Genomic DNA, 5,811 nt, shown 5'->3' on the forward strand with positions numbered 1-5,811 from the left:
ACGCCCCAAGATTACCCATTGGCTGGCCCCTGTCACCACGTGGTAGAAGCTTCATCAGGTAGCCAATCTTAAGCAAAACTGAATTTAGCCCCGCCTCGAAACACTGACCAGGCAGCCTGCTCTTCCACATGATGAGCTGCATTTATAAAAAACATCTCCAGCCTCTGATCCAGAGTTCAGAAAGCTTTTTTGATTCTGCTGTAGAAAAACAAACAATTTATTAAATGGAATAAAGAAACTGATTAAGATGATTGTTGATTCCAACTATAAAACAACAGAGACAAGACCAAAGTAGAAGACTAAAGAAATAAAACTTTAGAAACACGAAACATTTAGAGAATCCCATTTTTTATCATATCAAAATTTGAGTGTGGTACAGCACAACAGTCACAGAAACCCATTTTAGAGAGTACAATTTTTGACTACTGTACCTGTGGCACCTTTATGTTGCTTTAAAAAGGAGATTAAGAGAGATATGAAACAAATGATGCTAGAATTGCTGAAAAATAAGACATTTCGAGGCATGTTGGGGTTTTTTCCGATTGGTTTTGCTTTATAATCGAAATCAAGTTAATTTATATAGCTAGTTATTTTAAAACAGCCTCAGCTGACCAAAATGTTGCATGTATTAACAGTTAGGCAGCAACAAAAAGCAAGACATGGTATAAACTTGTAAAATCAAACTGTGAAACTAAATAACCAATAATCAAGGCATCCTGTGTTTAAAATATAGTTTTAATGTAGGTTGATGATTCTAAAGAGCCCTCTATCCACTTTGTGACCCTAATATGTCACCTATATGGTCAAAAAAACACAGTACATTGTTATCAATATCAGCAGCAGCATTCTTTAAATTAAGCTAAACTTGTTCCAAGGAGAGAGACCTAAATGTATAACTGGCTCAGTGGGTTTGCTGGGTCTTGATTTCTGTGCCTTCTCCACCTCGCTACCACCTGCCTCCTTGCACACCTCACAAACTGCTCCATAGCAACAATAGCCATGGCAACTGCCACAGCACCAGCACCTCATGATGCTGGAGGATGAAATGCTAATAAGATGGAGGGAATACTCTTTACCTTAGTGCGATATTTTTCAGTGATAACCTGAGGATAGGTGTGTAAAACATTTAGAATATTAACAATCAAAGTAATAACAAACTGTAAGGAGAGAGTAAGTTTGTGTCTTTGTTTTAATTGAACCAGTTCTAATGTTGCAAAATGCTTCATATGTAGGTTACTAATAATAAACTTTTTCAACCATTCAAGACAGGAAACACTAAAAGAGTGAGAATGGAAAAGCAACATAATTCTCATATTATTAACTGTTCTTAATTCAACGATATAAATTCTGAGAATATGTGTTCAATTCTTCTCATTTTTCTAATTTATATGCTATGCATATAGTCTTGCTTGATGACTAGTGTTGGTCTGTGTATTTATCTGGCAATTGGATTTTCCGTTCTGAAACGGGTATTGAAAAACAAAAAACGAGTGGTTATTTGATTTTCGTTTTAAAATACAAAAATTAAAATTGAAATACAAGGCGTTTTTCCTTTTCATGATCAAAAAGGGATGTACGAAATTTTAAAAATGCTTTGATTTTCATTTTAGATTTAGAATAACAAAAAAATAAAATCAGTAAGAGACAGAAACGAAAAAAGGTCAGTTTTTTTCATTTTCTGAGACCGGAAGTGGTCATCAGCAAGCGTGGAGCCAAACCACAACAAGATTCTCAGAGGGCGGAGCCAGAGAGCAGTGATTGGTCAGACCATAGAAGACAGCGCGCTAGCGTATCTAGTCAATGTATAGCTATGTGGTCGGCACGTCTGGTAGCATCTGTGGCTGCTGTTGACCTTGTTTTTGGAGTGAAACACGGTAAGAAGATAAATACTCCTAACCAGTAGCGTTATTTTGTTGTACGTTAAGTCAGCGACTTGTGAAGAGTTGTGTTTTGTCGTGTTTGAGCAGTTGGTCCGGACGCGTTAGCTAGCTAAGCGGCTAAGTTAGCTAGCGGGCTAATTACACAGGTGGCTAACTTACCGCTGAACACCTGTGTTAGTTGCTGCCGCAGCAGTCCGTCATTAGAATGAACTTCTCAACCTGTATTTCTCTGCTGTGTATTTTAGCTTTTAAAAAAGTTATTGTACTTTAAGATTAACTGAAACCCGTTGAGCTGCACTGAAGTTTAACATTCAGCTGGTTTGAATTAAACCGCGCTTAACTTAACATTGCACATTACCTCTCTGAATCTCCATAATTTCATTAAATTCCTTCTCTCTTCCACTGCTCAAGTTCAATCCAGTTTATACAATGACATTAATAGTGAATAAACTACCAACCAGCCATTGTATTTATTTATTACTACATGTATTTGTAGTAAAACATGAGATGAAACATCCTACTTTTGGATCTAGAACTGCACAAGCCGTTCATTTTCAGTCACCTGATGAGTTAAACTCCCCTTTTTATGTGAGGTTGAAGCAGAAAGTTGTTTATAATTTGTCATACCTGTTATCTCTGACTGAGGCTTTAGTTTTTGTTGAGCTGATTTACATGTAGAAACTTTGTTCAGGAAGATTTCTCAGTAGCTCAGAGGACAGGCTGCTTTTTACACAACCTTTTAAGAGAATGTCTGTCAATGCTTTCAGCAGAATTTAGAAACACAACTCTTCCTAAACAGATATTTTGAGGCTGTGAGGTTGAACGTTTGAGAGTATATCAGTGTGTTTGTTTGTGGTCTTTCTGTTTCTAGGTGGAAGCTGAATTAGTGAGGATGACTCCTGCTCCTGTCATCTCTAAGCTCCTCACACATCTTTACCTGCACATGAGGAAAATCACTCCTGTAGAATGCAGGTATGTTTGTCATTATTATAAAAAGATGTTGCCTGGTGACCTGTCAGAAACCCATTATACAGAGTCAGCCAAAATAATGTTTACACACATCAGGAAAAGAAAAACTTGCATAAATATTTCAACACCAAATTTATTCAGACATCACAAGATTAATAAAAGTTATCATTGGCCTCTACAATTACAAGAGGTGCTCAAAGTGGTGGCCACTGGCTTCCAGACATTTCTCTTGTGTTGTAGACGTCACGTGTTGATGCTACATTCATGAGGGTAGCGCCATTTGTTGGGAAAACATCGTACAACAGGACACAGAGTTATCGTGATTTGATCAAACTTAGAAAGAGGTATCCATATGTATAGAAGTACTTATACAAATGAAATATTTATAAAAGTTTATCTTTTCCTGATGTGTGTCCATTATTTTGGCTGACTCTGTGAACTTAATGAGAACAAAACTGTCATTTAATTGTTGCTTTGAAAGCTTCTTTAGTCAAAACCAGCTGGTGTTCTGCTCTGAAACAAACTGCTGTTGAGGTCTGTGTTTTTAGGTTTAACCCCACAGTTTCTGAATGAACTGATAGTTTGTTTTTTTTCTTGATCAATGTGGACGTTATAATTGATGGTAACATTTACTGATCATATAATCAGCATGACAATATAACAGTATAACATTTTGACCACCTGACTAATACTGTGTTGGTCCCTTTATGCTGCTAAAACTCAGAACCTCTGGGGATGTCCTGTGGATTCTGTGGGTCCTGTGGGTTGCAGGGTGGATCCTACCTAGACCAGGCTGATCCTGGACCATCCCACAGATTAGTGCTGGGCGATATGACGATACATATCGTGAGAACGATAGAAAAGTGTCTATCGTGCCATTTCTCTTCTATCGTTTCTATCGTTTCTAACCTAATTTTTTCAATTACAGCAAATTTATCATTAAATAGCCTGCGACGATTGTATTAGTGTTTTCTTGTCACGATGCATACTCTAAGTTTATTTATGTGAAAATAAAGTAGACTAAAAAAGAGATTTTTCGCAAAGAAACTCCGTCTTGTGGTTTTTGTCATTGTACATGAAATTATCTGCAAACCAGCAAAGTGCATCAGTCTGAGGTATCTAAAAATAAATAAGTAAAGAAAAATACTTCTAAATCCAATAATAAACAGAATATTTTGAGGGAATATTCTAAAAAGGAAAGAAAAGCTCCATTCTCACTCCTCTCAGGATAAACTATCATTAAAATTGACTTTAAATTTAGCTTCAACATGAGATAAAAACATTTACTTTCATAACTGATATTGTCAAGTTTTAATAAAGTTCATGCTACTTTTATAAAATGATGAAAGTGAATAAATTATATTTCTGTGATCTGTGTTTGATTTCTGTCTTTTCTCCTGTCATCCAGATGTTCAGAGGGAGATGATGCCACATCTGGTCCAGCTGATGGAAGGTCTTGAAGTTCTCTGACTGGCCTCGACTGAAGATGGTCGTCTCACTGGATTTAAGGTTCAGATGCTCAGTAACAAACTCCACCAATGAGCCAACAGGGAAGCTTTAGGTTTATTAAATGTTGCTATGAAGGTATCGCTGTTTTTCTTTGTGAATGCAATGTGTTCCAACTGAAACTTGAATTAGAACTTGGAAGTAAATCCTTCCATCTGAAAGGATTTAGTTGCATTAATAACCTCATAACATTCTAATTTTTATTCCAGTCTTGGTTGGAAATAGAATCTCTGTATTGATTCAGGTAAAAACTGAACTTCACAGCATGTTGGAGCAAAACAACCAGATGAAAACTGTGATGGTGTTGGATTGTCAGACCGTAATGTTGCAGCTCAAAGCAGCTTTTCTATCTCAGTTCATTCTGACATTCAGCTATGAATCAACACAGCAGATGGTGATCCATGCTGTGGAAGTCTCACATCTCCTGATTTAATGGAGCTGCTTTGCACTTTTTACACTGTTTATTCACCAACACTTTATTTAATAAAAGTCCCATCAAGTTTTTATGAGGAATGTGATGTTTTAATTTCTCTGTGAATAACTGCAGTCTAATGTAACAGCTGGAGTTGTAACGTGTCCTGATATTGATCATGAAGTATTGATCAGAATACTTATGGTTAGCAGTCATCCCTGAAGTTTTACATTAAAATCTTTACTTGTGTTGTGAACTTTGGTAAGAAGCAGAAATGTTAGCGTTGCCATGGATACATGAGTGTTAAATTCTGTCCATGTTTCCATTTTGGGAAATTCAGTCCAGTTCCAGAATGTGGAGGAATTTAGTCTCACAATCACAGACAACAAATATTATCTGGAAGTCGGGTTATTGTTGTTTATCAGCACAATACAAAAAGATTAATGTTAGAAATATCCCAGTTAAGACCCTAGAATATCATGATTTATGTAAATTTACCTCAATAATATGAATGTTCAGGTTAAGATTGTGCAGTGATATTTATTATGTAAGTTTAGCTGATTAAAGTTTATGACTCTGCACTACAATATTATTTATTATTTAGATTTACATAATTATAATATTTAGGGTCAGACCCTACAGTATTGAGATTAAGAAATCAAATATTCTATAAAATGTAAATACACTGAACTCATTTGGATATATTTAAGTGAGACTCTACAATATTATTTGACACGTATCTATCTAAATCAAAATTTTAATAATTTTCACGCCAAACATTTACTGGACTGATTTAAATATTAAAATCACTCCTTTCTAATCCTCTGCTGTACGTTCAAACCTGAGGCCTTAAATAGAAACACACAAGTATCTGATTGAAGGAACTTCTGCAGAGTCCTGGTTCCAGAACATGATGATAGAATTATAGACAAACTTTAACAAAAGCTGCCTGAGAGTTTACAGGTTTTTATGTTGGATTTCTTCAGTAATTTAATGAGCGTTATCAGCAAATATCAAGTGTTCATTTGATGAACTTCATTTCCT

General features: G+C 35.8%; 1 long non-coding RNA gene across 1 annotated transcript; it reads left to right on the forward strand.

The window, feature by feature from the left end:
- The first annotated feature begins 2,642 nt into the window (after positions 1-2,642).
- Positions 2,643-5,157, forward strand: LOC129350177 (uncharacterized). The gene is made up of 2 exons (XR_008603490.1): positions 2,643-2,852; positions 4,258-5,157. It is a non-coding gene; the product is annotated as an uncharacterized LOC129350177 (long non-coding RNA).
- The last annotated feature ends 654 nt before the right edge of the window (positions 5,158-5,811 follow it).

This window comes from Amphiprion ocellaris, chromosome 2 (genome assembly GCF_022539595.1).
Source record: "Amphiprion ocellaris isolate individual 3 ecotype Okinawa chromosome 2, ASM2253959v1, whole genome shotgun sequence".
In the NCBI taxonomy this organism is placed as follows: Eukaryota; Metazoa; Chordata; class Actinopteri; family Pomacentridae; genus Amphiprion; species Amphiprion ocellaris.